Genomic DNA, 17,907 nt, shown 5'->3' on the forward strand with positions numbered 1-17,907 from the left:
GTGGAACCCTTACCTTGGGAAGCCGCAGTCTTATGAGGGACTGCTAGCAAACATCCCCTTATTTTGCTGATAAGGAAACAGACCTGCCCTTTGCCTTAGGCAGACATGACCAATGTCTTCAAGAAATTCTTGAAACAATAGTGTGGAACAAAAACAGATACTAGCTATATAGAAACATGGAAAGCCATCTCTCAAAAATCTGTGTACTCAAAAAAACGAAAAAAAAATCTGTGTACTGTATATGGTGAAACGCTGTGGCCAGCACCTTCTTTTGTCCAGTTCAACACCAGTTGGGCAAAACTAAGAACTTGCTCTGTGCCAAGCAGTGAGTTGAACATTGTTGATAAAAATAAATAAATAACGCAACCTACAATGGGAGAGAGAAGTGAGCAAAGACAAAATTGTCCTACTCATAAGAAGGACTAGGATTGTATAGCACAAGTTAATAAATCACAGAGAAGAGGTATATTTAATAGAGTCAATGAGGTAAAAAAAAAACAAACAAAAAAACCTGACAGTTGAGCTGTCTTTAGAATTTGTAAGAATTTGGGGATGTGGGGAGATAGATTTCTAGGTAGAGGTAATAGCTTGTGTATATGGTGCTGAAGGATGTTCATGTAAACATAAGAGGTTTTGCTAAAATGTCAAGTGCAAGACAGAGAACAAGGATGGATGCTGCTGGCTAAGTCAGAAGGGAATCTGACAATGAAGATTCTTGCACAAAAGAATGCTTAGATTTTTTCATCCTGAAAAGAAAAGGAGCCCATAGGGGATTTTAGGCAGCTGTAAGTAACTCTGGATGCGGTAAAGTGAATGGATTGCAGAGATTGATACTGAAGACAAGATCAGCAAGGAGGCTGTTGATTTTCTCCAAGAAAGAAGTGAACTAGTTGGTAGCAACTGGGGCCAAAATAATAATAATAATAATAAATGAAAATCGACAAATGACCCAGTTTCCTAGACCTTTGGTAAATGTGCTCTGTTTAGGGAGACAGAACCAATGACTTATTAGGAAACAATGGTGGAATGACAGATATCAGTAAAATTTGGAAAATGTTTATATTACTTTTAAATATCAACTGGTGGTTAAGCATAGAGGATACAGGTTCTGGGTTTGGACAGACTTGAATTTTAACTCAAAACTCTGCTACTTAATTGCTCTGTGAATGTGAAACAGTTACCTTCTCCAACCCACAATTCTCTTATATGTAAAATGGCAAAAATAGTAACTCCTATCATATAAAGCTGTTGTGAAGATTAAATGAAGGGGAAAAGAACAGGAAAACATGTAAATACTTGGCACAGTATCTGGCACACAATAAATACTTAAAAGTCATTAGATGTTCTTATTGTGAGCCAGAAAACTCCCATTAATGCTACACCCTGAAATCCAAACAGCAGCAGGAGGGCATTTATATGTCCACCATCCAGGACTAGTAGTATTGCTTAGTAAATTCATCAAGTAAGCTGTTACAGGCACTGATGACCATTTTAAAATTTTATTTATTTATTTATTTTCTTTCCAACTTTTATTTTAGATTCAGGGAGTACATATGCAGGTTTGTAACATGGTAAAAATTGTGTAACCTTGGAGTTTGGTGTACAGATTATTTTGTCACTCAGGTAATAGACATAGCACCCTGTAGGTAGTTTTTTTGATCCTCACCCTCCTCCCACCTTCCACCTTCAAGTAGGCCCCACTGTTTATTGTCCTTCTTTGTGTCTAGGTGTACTCAATATTTAGCTCCCACTTAGGAGAAGATAGAGTATTTGGTTTTCTGTTCTTGCATCAATTCACTTGGGATAAAGACCTCTAGCCCCATCTATGACATTGCAAAAGATGTGATCATATTCTTTTTTGTGGCTGCATAATATTCCATGATGTATATGTACTATATTTTCTTTATCCAACCTACCATTAGTGAGCACCTAGGTTTATTCCATGTCTGTTACTGTGAATAGTGCTGTGATGAACAAATGAGTGCATGCGTCTTTGCGGTGAATTATTTGTTTTCCTTTGTGTATATACCCAATAATAGAATTGCTGGGTGGAATGATCATTCTGTTTTAAATTCTTTGAGAAATCTGCAAACTGCTTTCCACAGTGGCTTAACTACTTTACATTTCCACCAGCAGTGTATAAGCGTTCCCTTTTGTCTACAACCTTGCCAGCATCTGTTATGTTTCGATTTTTTAATAATAGCCATTCTGACTGGTGTGAGATGGTATCTCATTGTGGTTTTGATTTGCATTTCTCTAACGATTAGTGATGATAAGCATTTTTTCACATGCTTGTTTGTTACATGCATGCAGGACCATTTTTTAATGCATTTGCATGCTATCCTATTCAATCACTAAAGCAGATCCCCCAAAGACACTGACTACACTAGATCCATCTACTTTGTGTTAAAAGTGACAGAACTTTGTTCGTATAAAAATAGAAAAACATTTCTATTTTCAATAATTATAACCAGGCTTTTCCCCAATTAGTGTGAATTAGAAAAGCAGAAAGACTTACTGAAGTTCAAGTTTTCTTGAAAAGAATAAAACAAATTGTTCTATTGACTTAAAAGAATTATAGTATTTTCTAAGTGCCATTTCACCCACAATATTCTTTTATTCTCTATTTTCCTGGAAGGCAATGAATGCATGCTACTGAAAATCAGCTTCTTTCACCAAACAAATTAGAGTCCAGTTTTTACTCTGTGTGACTTTGACAAAGTTAATAACTTCTCTGAACTTGAGGTTCTTCCTACATTTCTTACATCAACTTTCCAAGGTTGAAGATTACATGAAGCCAGATGAGTGGGACAGAGTAAACACCAATTCAGAACTAATTTTTTTCCCCATTCCTATACAATCATGTAGGAAAAGACTAACAAATGTTCCATGGCCTTAATGGATTTAGTGCAAAGTGTCCTTATTTTTTTTAACCCATCATGGTCTCTCTGGCCTCACTTTTTCCTGGGTTATTTGGCTAATTCTCCTGGTGCTTCTAAGTTCAAACTCCTGAAACAGAAAATCAGGTTTATCTAGCTCATGTTTGTGAACGAGGTCACTGCACAAAGATTCACCTTCACATCATGGACTCACCAGTCTTGGGTCAAATAAGCACCCTGGCTCACATATTCACTCCAGTGTTATTTGAGTGGGAAGGGAGGAAGTGTCAAGTGGTAAGAAGCATGGACACACAGCACAAGCCTTCAATGGAGTCTGTGAGCAAAAGTGTTGTCACAAGGGATTTCAGGCAGGCACAATGATTGGAGTCGCTGATAAAGTGTGGCACACAGAAGGCCCGCATGGAATGTTTACTAATAAATGAAGTTCTACTTCCTGATTTACTGTGGAATCATTTATGTCCCAAGCATTTCTTCCAAATGTAGTTGTAGACATTTAGCTTCTCTGCACAAGATGGGACCATGGCAAGTGTCTCCTGCTCTGCCTTGTAAGAGTCACAGATCTCACTATGCATCTGGCATTCAATGCCATCCTGCCTTTGGGCGGGTAACTTTCTGAGCAGGTATTTCCACTCTCAAGCTCATGGTCTTGAGAGTGGAAATGGGATTGTGAAGGAATGTAAAGAATTTATATTCAAAAGCAATTAACTGAGAAAGTTTTTCTTTTCCTTTGACCTAGGCTTTACCATAGGCCTCCATTGTGGTCAAGGCATGAGTCTTCATGCACCCCAACTCCTGTTCAGTAAGTAGGGGGATAGTAGCACACAGATATCCTCAGTGTTTCTTCACTTTCTTCTACTTTGCCTTCCTTTAAATGTCTGTCAGCATTGCTCATTTTTTTTTTTGCCTATGGTCTCCTATTTGTCCTGGTTTGCCCAAGAAATATCTCAGTCCTGAGCACAGTGGGATCATTTTTACCCTACCTACCTCCTGTCTCTTGCACTTCCTGGAGTCACAGCCCACTTTGTTCCACACCTGCTGCTCTTGTTTATCCATCTACCAGTTGATAGACATGTGGGTTGTTTTCACTTTTGACTATTATGAATAATGCTGCTATAAATATTTGTGTACAAGTGTTTGTGCATAATATTTCAGCTCTCTTGAGTATACAGCTAGGAGTGAAATTGCTTGGTCATATGGCAATTCAATGTTTAAAATTTTAAGCAACTGCCAAACTGTTTTCTACCAAAGGTGCAAAACTTTGTATCCCTACCAGCAATATATGAGGATTTTAATTTTTACAAATCTATGTCAATATATTATTTTCTGTTTAATATTATTATTATTAAAGCCTTTCTTGTATGTGTAAAGTGGTGTCTTCTTGTGGTTTTTGTTTGCATTTCCCTGATGACTAACAATGTTGAACATCTTTTCAAGTGCTTATTCACAATTAGTATATTTTTCTTTTTTTTATTATTATTATACTTTAAGTTCTAGGGTATATGTGCATAACGTGCAGGTTTGTTACATATGTATACTTGTGCCATGTTGGTGTGCTGCACCCATCAACTCGTCAGCACCCATCAACTCATCATTTACATCAGGTATAACTCCCAGTGCAATCCCTCCTCCCTCCCTGTATATTTTTCTTTACAGAAACTTCTATTCAAGTCCTTTGCTCATTTTTTAATTGGGTAATTTGTCTTCTTATCACTGCATAATAGTCAGATTCTAGTTACAAGTCCTTTTGCAACTATTGTTTTCCATTCTGTGAGTTATCGTTCACTTTCTTCATAGTGTTCTTTTATGTATAAAACTTTTTAATTTTTATAAAGTTCAATTTATCTATGCTTTCTTTTTCGTATATACTTTTGTTGTTGTACGTAAGAATATTTTGCCTAACCCACATTCATAAAGATTTACTTTGTATTTTCTACTAGGTGTTCATAGCTTTATTTATTGTGTTGAGGTCTACAATCTTTTTGGAGAGAGAAGGAGAAAGAGAGAGAGAATGTCCACACAATATAAGACAGGAGCCCAAATTCATTTTTATATGTGAGTATACATTTATCCAAGCATAATTTGTTGAAGAGACTATTGTTTCCCTACTGAATTATCTTGGCATATTTATGGAAAATCAATTGACTATAGTTAAGTATTTATTTCTGAATCCTCAATTCTATCCTATTGATCAATGTCTCTTTTCTTATGCCATTAACACATTGTTCGATTACTCTAGCTTTCTAGCAAGTCTGAAAATTAGGAAGTGTAAGTTCTATAACTTCTTTTTCAAGATTGTATTGCCTATTTTGGCTTGTTTCCTTATCCACATTAATTTCAAAACAAACTTGTTGATTTCACCAAAGAAAAAGACATTCAGAGTTTTTTTTTTAATACTTTAAATTCTAGAGTACATGTGCACAACATGCAGGATTGTTACATATGTGTACATGTGCCATGTTGGTGTGCTGCACCCATTAACTCATCATTTACATTAGGTATATCTCCCAGTGCTATCCCTCCCCCTCGTCCCCTCAACAGGCCCCAGTGTGTGATGTTTCCCTTCCTGTGTCCTAGTGTTCCCATTCTTCAATTCCCACCTATGAGTGAGAACATGCAGTGTTTGGTTTTTTTGTCCTTGCGATAGTTTGCTGACAATGATGGTTTCCAGCTGCATCCGTGTCCCTACAAAGGACATGAACTCATCCTTTTTTATGGCTGCATAGTATTCCATGGTGTATATGTGCCACATTTTCTTAATCCAGTCTATCATTGATGGACATTTGGGTTGGTTCCAAGTCTTTGCTATCGTGAATAGTGCCGCAATAAACATATGTGTGCATGTGTCTTTATAGCAGAGTGATTTATAATCCTTTGGGTATATACCCAGTCATGGGATGGATGGGTCATGCAGACATTCAGAGTTTTGATAGAGATTGTGGTGAATCTAACGATTAACATATTAGTCTGTTCCCACACTGCTATAAAGATACTGCCCAAAACTGGGTAATTTATAAAGAAAAGAGGTTTAACTCTTTTTTGACTCACAGTTCCACACGGTTGGGGAGTCCTCAGGAAAAGTACAATCATGGTGGAAGGTGAAGGGGAAGCAAGGACCTTTTCCACATGGTGGCAGGAGAAGAAAGTGCAAGCAGGAAAAATGCCAGATGCTTATAAAACCATCAAATGTTGTAAGAACTCACTCATTATCAAGAGAAGAGCATGGGGGAACCTCCCCCATGATCCAATCACCTCCCAACAGGTATCTCTCTAAATTTTATGGTAAGGGCATAATTAGTTTTATAAGAAACCTGCCCAACTGTCCTCCAAAGTTGTAGCATTTTCCATTCTCACCAGCAATCAATGTGAGCTCCTGTTGCTCCACATCCTTGCTGAAGTTTGTTGTAGCCAATGTTCTGGATTTTGGCCAATCTAATATGGGTATAGTGATATCATTGTTGTTTTAATTTGCATTCCCCTGATGACATATGAGCTGAAGCTTCTTTTCATATGATTATTTGTCACCTATGTATCTTCTTTGGTGAGGTGTCTGTTAAGGTCTTTGACCCATTTTTTATTGATACATAATAATTGTATAAATATATGAGGTTATGTGATATTTGATAAATGCATATTATATGTAATAATTAAATCAGGGTATTTAGAATATCCATTGCCTCAAACATCAGACCTATGCTTTAATCAAATTGTTTGTTTCTTATTGCTGAGTTCTAAGAGTTCATTGCATATTCTGAATGACAGTTCTTTAACAGATGTGTCTTTCAGAAGTATTTTCTCTCAGTCTGTGGCTTGTCTTCTCATTCTTTTGACATTGTCTGTCAGATAGGAGTAGTTTTTCATTTTAATTAAGTTCAGCATCCATTATTTATTTCATAGATTATACTTTTGGTCTTGTATCTAAAAAGGCATCACCATAACCAAGGTCATCTATATTTTCCCCTAAGTTACTTTTAAGATTTTTATAGTTTTGATTGATACTATGATCAATACTGCAACCAATAGTATGATCAACTTTGAAGTAATTTTTGGGAAGGGTGTAAGGTCTGTGTCTAGATTTATTTTATTTTGTTTTTCATATGGAGGTACAATTGTTTCAACATCATTTGTTGAAAAGACTGTGGTCCATTGCATTACCTTCAGTTCTTTGTCAAAGATAAATTGACTATATCGATGTGAGTCTATTTTGGGGCTTCTGTTCTGTTCCATTGATCTATTTGTCTCTTATTTTGCCAATATCATGCTATCATGATTACTGTAACTTCATAGTATGTTTTGAAGTTAGGTAGTGTCAGTCATACAATTTTGTTCTGCTCCTTTGATATTATGCTAGCTATTCTGGGGCTTTTTTCTCTCCATATAAACTTTGAAATTACTTTGTCAATATCTACAAAGTAATATGCCAAGATTTTGATAAGAATTATGCATCAAATTGGAATTTATACATCAAATTGGAAAAAAAACTAACATCTTGACAATATTGAATTTTCCTGCGAATCAACATAATATTTATCTCCATGTATTTAGTTCTTATTTATTTTGTTTATTTACAGTTTTGTAGTCTTCCCCAAAGAGATCTAGTACGTGGTTTGTTAGACTTATATCCAAGTATTTCAATTTTGGGCACTAATGTAAATGTCTTTTAACTTCAAATTTCACTTGTTCATTGCTGGTACATAGAAAAGCAATTGATTTTTGTATGTGGTATTCTACAGTCTTGTATCCTGCATCCTTGCTATAATCATTTATTAGTTCAAGGTTTTCTGTTTATTCTTTCAGATTTTCTATGCAAATGATGTTGTCATCTGTCAACAAAAAGTTTTGTTTCTTCCTTTTCAACTTGTATACACTTTCTTTTTCTTGTCTTATTGCATTAGCTAGGAATTCTATTAAGGTGTTGAAAAGTCGTGGTGAGAGGAAATATCCTTGTCTTATTTTTAATTTTAGCGGGGAAGATTCTAGTTTTCTCATCATTAGGTATGGTGTTCGCTATAGGTTTTTTGCAGATATTCTTTATCAAGTTAAGGAAGTTTCTCTCCACTAGTTTACTGAGCCTTTTGTCAAATTTTATCATGAATGGGTATTAAACTTTTCAAATGCTCTTTCTGTATTTATTGATAATATTATGTGATATTTCCTCTTTAGCCTATTAATGTGATGGATGACATTCACTGATTTTCAAATGTTAAACCAGCCTTACATACGTGAAATAAATTACTCTTGGTTGGTGTGTATAATTCTTTTTATACATCATTGAATTTGATTTGCTAATATGTTGTTGAGAATTTTTGCATCTATGTTCATGAGAGATATTTGTAGCTTTTTTTCTTGTAAGGTCTTTGTTGAGTTTCAGTATTACAGTAATTCTAGATTCAGAGAATGAGTTACTATTTCCTCCACTTCAATCTGCTGAAAAATACTGTAGAGAATTCATATACATTCTTACTTAAATGTCTGGTAGAATTCACCAATGAACCTATGTGAGCCTAGTATCTTCTGTTTTGGAAAGTTATTGATTCAATTTCTTTAATAAATATAGGCATATTCAGGTTGTCTATTTATGTATTGCATTGTATGAACATACCACATTTTTTTACCTATCTATCAATCGATAGATTTGTAATTTAGGTTGTTTCCATTTTCTGGCTATTAGGAATAATGTTGCTATGAAAATTCATGTACAAGTTTTTTTTGTGAACATGTTTTGATTTCTGTTGTGTATATACCAGTTATCTCAGAATTGCTGCATTACATGGCAACTCTTTGTTTAATCATTTGCGGTACTTCCAGGCTGTTTTCCATCTACACTATTTATATTCCTATCAGCAGTGTGTGAAAGTTTCAGTTTCACCATGTACTTATCAACACTTGGGTGTCATCAGTATTTTTTTCCACTTTTATTTAAGTTCAGGGATACATGTGCAGGTTTGCTAGAGAGGTGAATTGCATGTCCTGGGGTTTGGTGTACAAATTATTTCATCACCCAGGTTATCAGCATAGTACCTATAGGTAGTTTTTTTTATTCTCACCCTTCTGTAACTCTCCATCCTCAAGTTGGCCCTGGTGTCTCTTGTTCCCTTCTTGATGTCCCTGTGTATTCAATGTTTAGCTTCCCCTTGTGAGTGAGAATATGTGGTATTTGGTTCTCTGTTCCTGTGTTAGTTCACTTAGAATAATGACCTCCAGCTCCATCCATGTTGCTACAAAGGACATGATCTCATTCTTTTTATGACTGCATAATATTCCATGGTGTATATATACCACATTTTCTTTATCCAGTCTACTGCTGATGGACGTTTAGATTGATTGCATGTCTTTGCTATTGTGAATAGTGCTGTGATGAACATATGTGTGCATGTATTTTCATAATAGAAAGATTTATCTTACTTTGGGTGTTTACCCAAGAACAGGATTGCTGGGTTGAATGGTAATTCTGTTTTAAGTTCTTTGAGAAGTCACCAAACTGCTTTCCTCAATAACTAAACTAATTTACATTTCCACCAATAGTGTATGAATGGTCCCTGTTCTCCACAACCTTGCCAGGATCTGTTTTTTTTTTTTTTTTTTAAATAAAAGCCGTCTTAACTGGGGTGAGATGATATCTCATTGTGGTTGAGATTTGCATTTCTCTAATGATTAGTGGTGCTGAACATTTCTTCATAGACTTATTGGCATTGTGTACGTATTCTTTTGAAAAGTATCTGTTCGTGTCCTCTGCTGAGTTTATAATGGGCTTCTTTGTGTTTTGCTTGTAAATGTGTTTAAGCACAGTTTGCAAATATTTTCTCCCATTCTGTCGGTTGTCTGTTTACTCTGTTGATAGATTTTTTTGCTATGCAGAAGCTCTTTAGTGAAATCCTATTTGTCAATTTTTGGTTTTGTTGCAACTGCTTTTGGTGTCTTCATCATGAAACCTTTGCCAGGTCCTTGGTACATAATGGTATTTCGTAGGCTATCTTACAGAGTTTTCATAGCTTTAGGTTTTACATTTAAGTCTTTAATTCATCTTAAGTTTATTTTTGTGTAGCGTGTAAGGAAGGAGCCCAGTTTCAATATTCTGCAGATGGCTAGCCAGTTATCCCAGAACCATTTATTGAAAAGAAATTTCTTTCCCCATTGCTTGTTTTTGTAAATTTTGAGAGTTATTAGATGATTATAGGTGTGTGGCATTATTTCTGGGCTCTCTATTCTGTTCCATTGGTCTATATGTCTGTTTTTGTGACATTATCATGCTGTTTGGTTACTGTAACCTTGTAGCATAGTCTGGAGTTGAGTAATGTGATGCCACCAGTTCTGTTCTTTTTGCTTAGGATTCCCTTGGCTATCTGTTTAAGTTCCGCATGAATTTTAAAATAGTTTTTTTCAAGTTCTGAGAAGAATGTCATTGACAGTTTGATATAAATAACATTTAATTTGTAAATTACTTTGGACAGCATGGCTATTTTAAGAATATTGATTCTTCCTATCCATGAGCATGGAATGTTTTTCCATTTGTTTCCATCTCAGATTTCTTTGCCTACCCTGTTTGCAGAAAACATAATTTATACCCAGGAAACCCCATACTTTCTGCACAAAAGCTCCTTGATCCAATAAACAAATTCAGCAAACTTTCCAGATACAAAATTGATATACAAAAATCAGTAGCATTCCTATACAACAACAGCATCCAAGCTGAAAGCCAAATCAATAGTGAGTTTCATTCACAATAGGCACAAAAAGAATAATATACCCAAGATTACAGCTAACCAGGGAAGTGAAAAATCTCTTCAGGTTTTTCAACTCAGGAGTTGAGTCCATCTCAGGAAAACATGTTCTTTGCTTGTTCATTAAAAGAAACTCCTCATCCTTTAAAGTTTTATCATGAGATTGCAGCAATTTAGTCTTACCTTATCTCCACTTCTAATTCTAGTTCTCCTGCTATTTTTACCACATTTGAAGTTACTTCCTCCACTGAGACTTGAACCACTCCTAGTCACCCATGAGTTTTGGAATCGAATTCTTTTGAACACCTGTTAAGATGGATATTTTTACCTCCTCTCATGCATCACAAATGTTCTTTGTGGAATTTCTAATGCTGAACCCTGTCAAGAAAGTTTTCAATTTACTTTACCCATATTTATCTGAAGAATCACAATCTATTGCAGTTATAGCCTTACAAAATGTATTTCTTAAATAATAAGGCTTGAAATTTGAAATGACTCTTTGATTCATGAGCTACAAAATAAATGTTGTGTCAGCAAGCATAAAAATAAAATAAAACAAAAACATTAATCTCTTTGTACATCATTATCAGAGCTCTTGGGTGACCAGATACATTGTCAAACGGTAATATTTTGAAAGGAATCCTTTTTTTCAGGCAATAGATGTCAATACTAGGCTTAAAATATTCAGTAAACTATACTTCCAACAGATGTGCTGTCCTCCAGGCTTGGTTGTTCCATTTATATGTCACAGACAGAGTAGAATTAACATTATTTTTAAGGGTTCTAGGATTTGTAGCATGGTGAATGAGTACTAGCTTCAATTTAATGTCACCAGCTGCATTAACTCCTAACAAGAAAGTTAGCCTGTCTTGTGAAGCTTTGAAGCCAGGCATTGACTTCCCTCTAGCTAATGAAAGTCCTAGGTGATGTCTTCTAATTGAAGGTTCTTTGACTGACAATGAGAATCTGTTTAGTATAGCTACCTTTATCACTTATATTACCTAGCTTTTCTGTGTAACTTGCTTCAGCTTCTATATTAGCACTTGCACTTCATCCTGCACTTTTATGTCATGGAAATAGCTTTTTTTTCCTTAAATTTCATGGCCCAACCTCTGCTAGCTTCAATATTTTTCTGCATCTTCCTTACTTCTTAGCCTCATAGAATAAAAGATAACTAGGGCTTTGATCTGGATTAGGCTTTAGCTTAAGGAAATGTTGTGACTAGTTTGATCTTTCATCCAGACTACTAAAACTTTTTATCAACAATAAGGTTGTTTCGCTTTGTGTTTATTCCCGTGATCACTGGAGTGTCACTTTTAATTTCCTTCAAGAACATTTTGTTTGCGTTCACAACTTGGCTAACTATTTGTTGCAAAAGGCCTATCTCAACTTTTGACATGCCTTCCTAAGTGTAATCATTTCTAGCTTTGGTTTTAAAATGATAGACGTGAAAGTCTTCTTTTCATTTGAACACCTAGAGGTCATTTTAGTGCTATTGGTTAGCCTAATTTCAATATTCTTGTGTCTCAGGGAATGGGGAGGTCTGTAGAGAGGGAGAGAGTTGTAGGAACAGCTGGTAGATGAAGCAGTCAGAACACACATAACATTTATCAATTAAGTGTGTTATATTATTAGGCATGGTACATGATACCCTAAAACAATTACAATAGTAACAGCAGAGATCACTGATTGCAGATCACCGTAAGTAAAATAATCCAAAAAAACCTTTTAATGTTGTGAGAATTATCAAAATATGATACGGAGACATGAAGTGAGCACATGTTCTTGGAATAATGGTACCAATCAACTTGCTTGATGCAGAGTTGCCACAAACCTTGAATTTGTAAAAATTATAATATCTGTAAAGCATAATAAAGTGAAGCACAATAAAATAAGGCATGGCTGCACTCATATTTGTGTTTTTCTTTCTTCTCTTATTAATGTCTCATTTCAATCTACTAGGGTAGAAAACATGCTTTTCAATTTTTAAAAATTTATTCAAGTTCTTTTTCTATGGCTTAGCATATGGTCTATCCTGAAGAATGTTCCATGTGCAAAAAATATGTGTATACTATTGCTGTTAGGTGGAGTGTTCTATAGAGATCTGTAAGATCTGGTGGTGTTGAAATTACATTTTCTTGTTGGTCTCTTGTGTTGTTGCTGTATACATTATCGAAAGTGGGGTATTGAAGCCTTCAAATATTATTATTAAATTTTCTATTTCTACCTTTCATTCTGTCAGTTTTCACCCAATGTATTTTGAAGTTCACTTGTTAGATGCATATATACTTAGAATTTGTATATCCTCTTGATGGATTGACACTTTTGTCATTATAAAATGCTCTTTTTGTCTCTAGTAACAATCTTATCCTAAAGCCTGTTTTTTCTCTGGTATTAGTATAACCACTCTAGCTCTTTTTTCATTATTGTTTTTACATACTGCTGCACTGTATACCTTTTACTAACATACTTTCAACCTATTTGTGTATTTGAAATTTAAATTGTAGACTTTTAGGAAAGCATGCACATAGTTGGATCATGTTTTTTCTTTTAATCCATTCTGCCAATCTCTGTCATTTAACTGGAGAATTTAATCCATTTAACACTTAATGTATTACTCATAATTAATTTATATATACACACACATATAGTGTGTGTATATATAAACTTTACTCCTTTATAACTCTGTTCTCTCCTTTACGTCATTGTCATAAATATATTTACATACAATTTATAATCATAAGCATATTTATAATTATCGCTTTATTCAATTTTCTTTTAAATAGGAGGAAAAGAAGGACTTGAAGACAAAAATGCATTTATATTGTGTTTTACATTTACCTTTACCAGTGCTTACTATTTTTTACGATTATTGCTTAGTAATCTATTAAGTCTAAAGGACATCATTTAGTAGAGCTGACTCTACTAATTCTCTGTTTTTCTTTTTTTTTTAATCTTTCATTTGGAAGGACAGTTTTTCTGACTGTAGAATTATTGGTTAACAGGTTTTTTTTCTTTTTCCTGTTTGTTTATTTCTTGAAGTTGGCTGTTGGTTCTCCATGGTTTTCAATGGCAAGTCAGCTATTAACCTTAGTGAGGATCCCTTATATATGATGATTCATTTCATTCTTGTTGGACACAAAATTCCCAGTCTTTTGACAATTTGATTAGGATAATGTCTAGATTGTGTTTATCCTATCTGAAGTTTGTTGAAATTCTTAAATGTGTATATTAACTCTTTTTTTGCTATCAATTTGTGAATATCTTGACCACTACTTTCTCAAATTGTTTTCTCTCTCTCCCCCTGTCTCTTTTCCTGTTGTGATTCCCATGATATGTATGTTTGCTTTATGGTGTCACACAGGTCTTTGAGATTCTATTCATTTTTCTTCTTTTTTTCTGTTTCTCATACTAGATAATTTCAATTGATATTTCATGTGATTCCTCTGCCAGCTGAAATCTACTGTTGAGTCTTTCTAATAATTTGTTTTATTTCATTTATTCTACCTTTCACCTCCAGAATTTCCATTTGGTTATTTTTAAATAATCCATATTTCTGCTGTGTTCTATCTACTGAAATATCATTCTCTATTTTCCTTTGGTTCTTTAAACAGTTTCCTTTAGTTCTTTAATCACATTTAAAATGAAGAATTTAAAGTCTTTGTCTCTGTTTGAAGTCTAGAATTCCTAAGGAACAGATTTTATTCACTGCTTTTTCCTGTATATAAGCCATGTTTCTATATTTCCTAGCATGTTTTGAAATTTTTGTTTATAAAGTAGACACTTTAAAAAATCAAATTGGGCAACTCTGGGAATTAGGTGCTTCCCCGAACTCCAAGATTTATTGTTTTTGCTGTTTATTGTAGTGACTTTTGTTGTTTAGTGACTGTTACAAACTAGTTCTGTAAGTCTATATGCTTCATCATGTGTGGTCACTGAAGTCTCCACCTGGTTAGTTTACTGTTCCACTAATGACTAAACAGAGATTTCACCAAATGACTGCAAACAATAAGTGTCTCAGTCTTTGCTAAATGGTTTCTTATGTGTGTTGAGGGCCCATCTTCTGCATTCAATCAGGTGGTTAGCAATTCCTTCTTAGTTTTCTCTTCTTGCTTCTACAAAGCCTCAAAATCATCCAGATGTCAGTTTAGGTCCTCCTAGGTCTTTTCTGACTATGTGCCCATGAACTTCTAGATTTCCAGGATATGTGGGAGATTTTTGAAGCCTTATGGATACATTTTACCCTAGTTTCTTCTTGTAAGTTTGTAGTTAGTTTATTGTTTGCCCCATTTACCATTTACTACCTCAGGCAGCCAGCAAATTAAAACAGTTCTCTGTATTTTTTTTTTTTTTTGACAAATGCCCCTTAGTGAAGTTTTTCACAGTATGCAAGCTTTGAGTCAGGTTACGTACAGGCAGCCTTGTAAGTAGGGAATTCCAGGAGACCATTAGACAAGCCAAATGATGGCAATTCTTTGAAAACAAGGCTTTGAAATAATTCAAACTCCATTCTGTTCCCTTCAATGGATTCCAGGCTGCATTCGGAATGGGGGATCTCATTTCTCAAGGCTCCTGTAAACTTGTAAGTGTGGTAATTAGTAATAGAACAAATAACAATGTGACGAAGCCCCCTATTCTTCCTGAAATTCAGATACATTTCTTAAATCATGTTCTTGAGTTGGTACGAGACATTGGTTAATTTCTAGAGTACCGAAGGAAGTTGATTCTAGTCCTATTTTGCCTGTATATTTTTAAAATTGCTTTTATGAAGGATTGACTAGAGGTTTCTATTTTATCATTTTTACTAATATCACTTCTTTCATTTGATTTTCAACTTCTTAAAGGAAGAATTATTTTATTTACCTATGTATTCCTGGTAATAATCATAGAGCTTACTACAAATAGAATGATCAATATATATGGGTAAAAGGAAAAAAGGGATTGAGGTAATTTAAAAAGAGGGAGTGAGGAAGGCAAACAGGCAGGTATATTATTGTAGTCTTCTCCAGCTAATGGAAATGTACATTTTCTATATTACTATTGAAAAATAATGGCTTTTTGCATTTCAAAAAAATTTTGAGCATCAGACAGCAGTTGAGAATACATTTTTTGAGAGGGAGAAAATATCATTGGAAATGTCAAAAATACTGTATAGGGCACGAGCAGAAAAATGGAATAGCAGGAATGGGTTCTTTTCTTCCCTTTATCCTTTATGTCCAAAATGACTAGAACAATGTGGGACCCAGAACTAAATCCTTCATAAAAGCCTACAGTTAATATGCCCAAGGTTGTAGTTTATTTGTTTTTTTCTTTAGTTTTATTTGTTTTTTGCCTCAGTAATTTCCTTGGGGAAAAGTCTCAGAAACAAATGTACTGAGTGGAGCTGGATGTGGATTTAAATTTATGACTTTTGAAATGAATTGCCAATTTTCAGCATCATGCAAAGTGATACATAGTGTTCCAGTTTTGTCATATTATACCTTATATTAAATACTATAATTTCAGTTCCTTTGCCTCTACCTTATTCACCTTAGTACATCTTTAAACACTAAAACTCTTTATTATACCTATTGACTGAACATGCATACAAATAACAGGATATAATGTAAAAGGTGCTAGTAAAGACTAAACTCAAAATGATTATTCTCAAAAACAATTTCAAGTCTCAAGTTAAAAATAAGAAAAAGAAAAACAATGTCACAGAGGGTGCCTGATTTTTCAATTATCTTCACTTAAGGCAGGTCTGTACAAACGGCACACAGCTTCAAACTTAGTTACTGCAGACCTTTTGCTCCCAGTAGGGAATTGACAAAATGTTATCAAGCATTATTCTATATTGCATTGTGGGAGTTACAGCACTTATCTACAATGAAGGAGGCAGAATTGGAGGAAGTAAGTGCCTGATTAGAATTTGAAGATAAGCACAACCTGTTCTGTAGCTGTCAGGCAGCTGCTCAGAGCAGCTCCGTTCTACCTGATAATTAGCTTATAACTGAACTGTTGAGATTTATGATAAGCTCTAGCAGGTCCCTCTTCTCTCTATGCTCTTCCAAAGGTGGCTGATGACATTTACAAAGTTTGAACCACTGAGATTCCCCCCAATTCTGAGATTCTGTAATGCCTAAAAATTTTCACTTGAAAATTAAATGTATGAATAGGTACCCCCAAGACAGATAACTAGACTTAACTTATTTTATGATAGTTTCAAAAATTCAATGAATAGAATGTACTCAACTTCTAATGTTTTTATTTTGAGATGAAGTCTCTCTCTGTCACCCAGGCTGGAGTACAGTGGCACGATCTCAGCTCACTGCAACCACCACCTCCCAGGTTCAAGTGATTCTCCTGCCTCAGCCTCCTGAAGAGCTGGGATTAAAGGCACATGCCACCACTCCTGGTTAATTTTGTATTTTTAGTAGAGATGGTACTTCACCATGTTGGCCAGGCTTGTCTCAAATTCCTGACCTCAAGTGATCCAATCACCTCAGCCTCCCAAAGTGCTGAGATTATAGACATGAGTCACCATGCCCGGTCACCCAAAGTCTTAACTCATTCCAACATTAACCCAAAAGTACAAGTTTAAAGTCTCATCTAAGACAAGGCAAGTTCCTTCCAAATATGAGCCTATAAAATAAAAAACAATTTAGTTACTTCCTAGATACAATGGGGGTACTGGCATTGTGTAAATACATTCATTCCAAATGGGAGAAATTGGCCATAATGAAGGGGCTAGAGGCCCCATGCAAGTCCAAAATCCAGCAGGGTACCCATTAAACCTTAAAGTTCCAAAATGATCTTTCACTCCATGTCTCACATCCAGGGCATGCTGATGCAAGAGGTGGGATCCCATAGCCTTGGGGAGCCCCACCCCTGTGGCTTTGCCCCTGCAGTACACCCCACTTGCAGGTGCTTTTACAGCCTGGCATTGAGTGTCTGTGGCTTTTCCATGTGCACAGTGCAAGCTGATCCACCATTCTGGGGTCTGAAAGATGGTGGCCCTTTTCTCACAGGTTTTGCTTCTACTAGGTTTTGTGGGGGTTACAACCTCACATTTCCGTTTCTCACTGCCCTATCAGAGGTTCTCCAGGAGGGCTCTGCCCCTACAGCAAACTTGTGTCTGGATACCCAGACATTTTTATACCCCTCTGAAATCTAAGTAGCAGTTCCCAAACCTCAGTTCTTGACTTTTGTGCACCCACAGACTCAACACCACATGGAAGCCACCAAGCCTTGGGGCTTGTACCCTCTGAAGCAATGTCCTGAGCTGTACCTTGGCCCCTTTTAGCCAT

Source organism: Piliocolobus tephrosceles, chromosome 15 (genome assembly GCF_002776525.5).
Source record: "Piliocolobus tephrosceles isolate RC106 chromosome 15, ASM277652v3, whole genome shotgun sequence".
NCBI classification, from domain to species: domain Eukaryota; kingdom Metazoa; phylum Chordata; class Mammalia; order Primates; family Cercopithecidae; genus Piliocolobus; species Piliocolobus tephrosceles.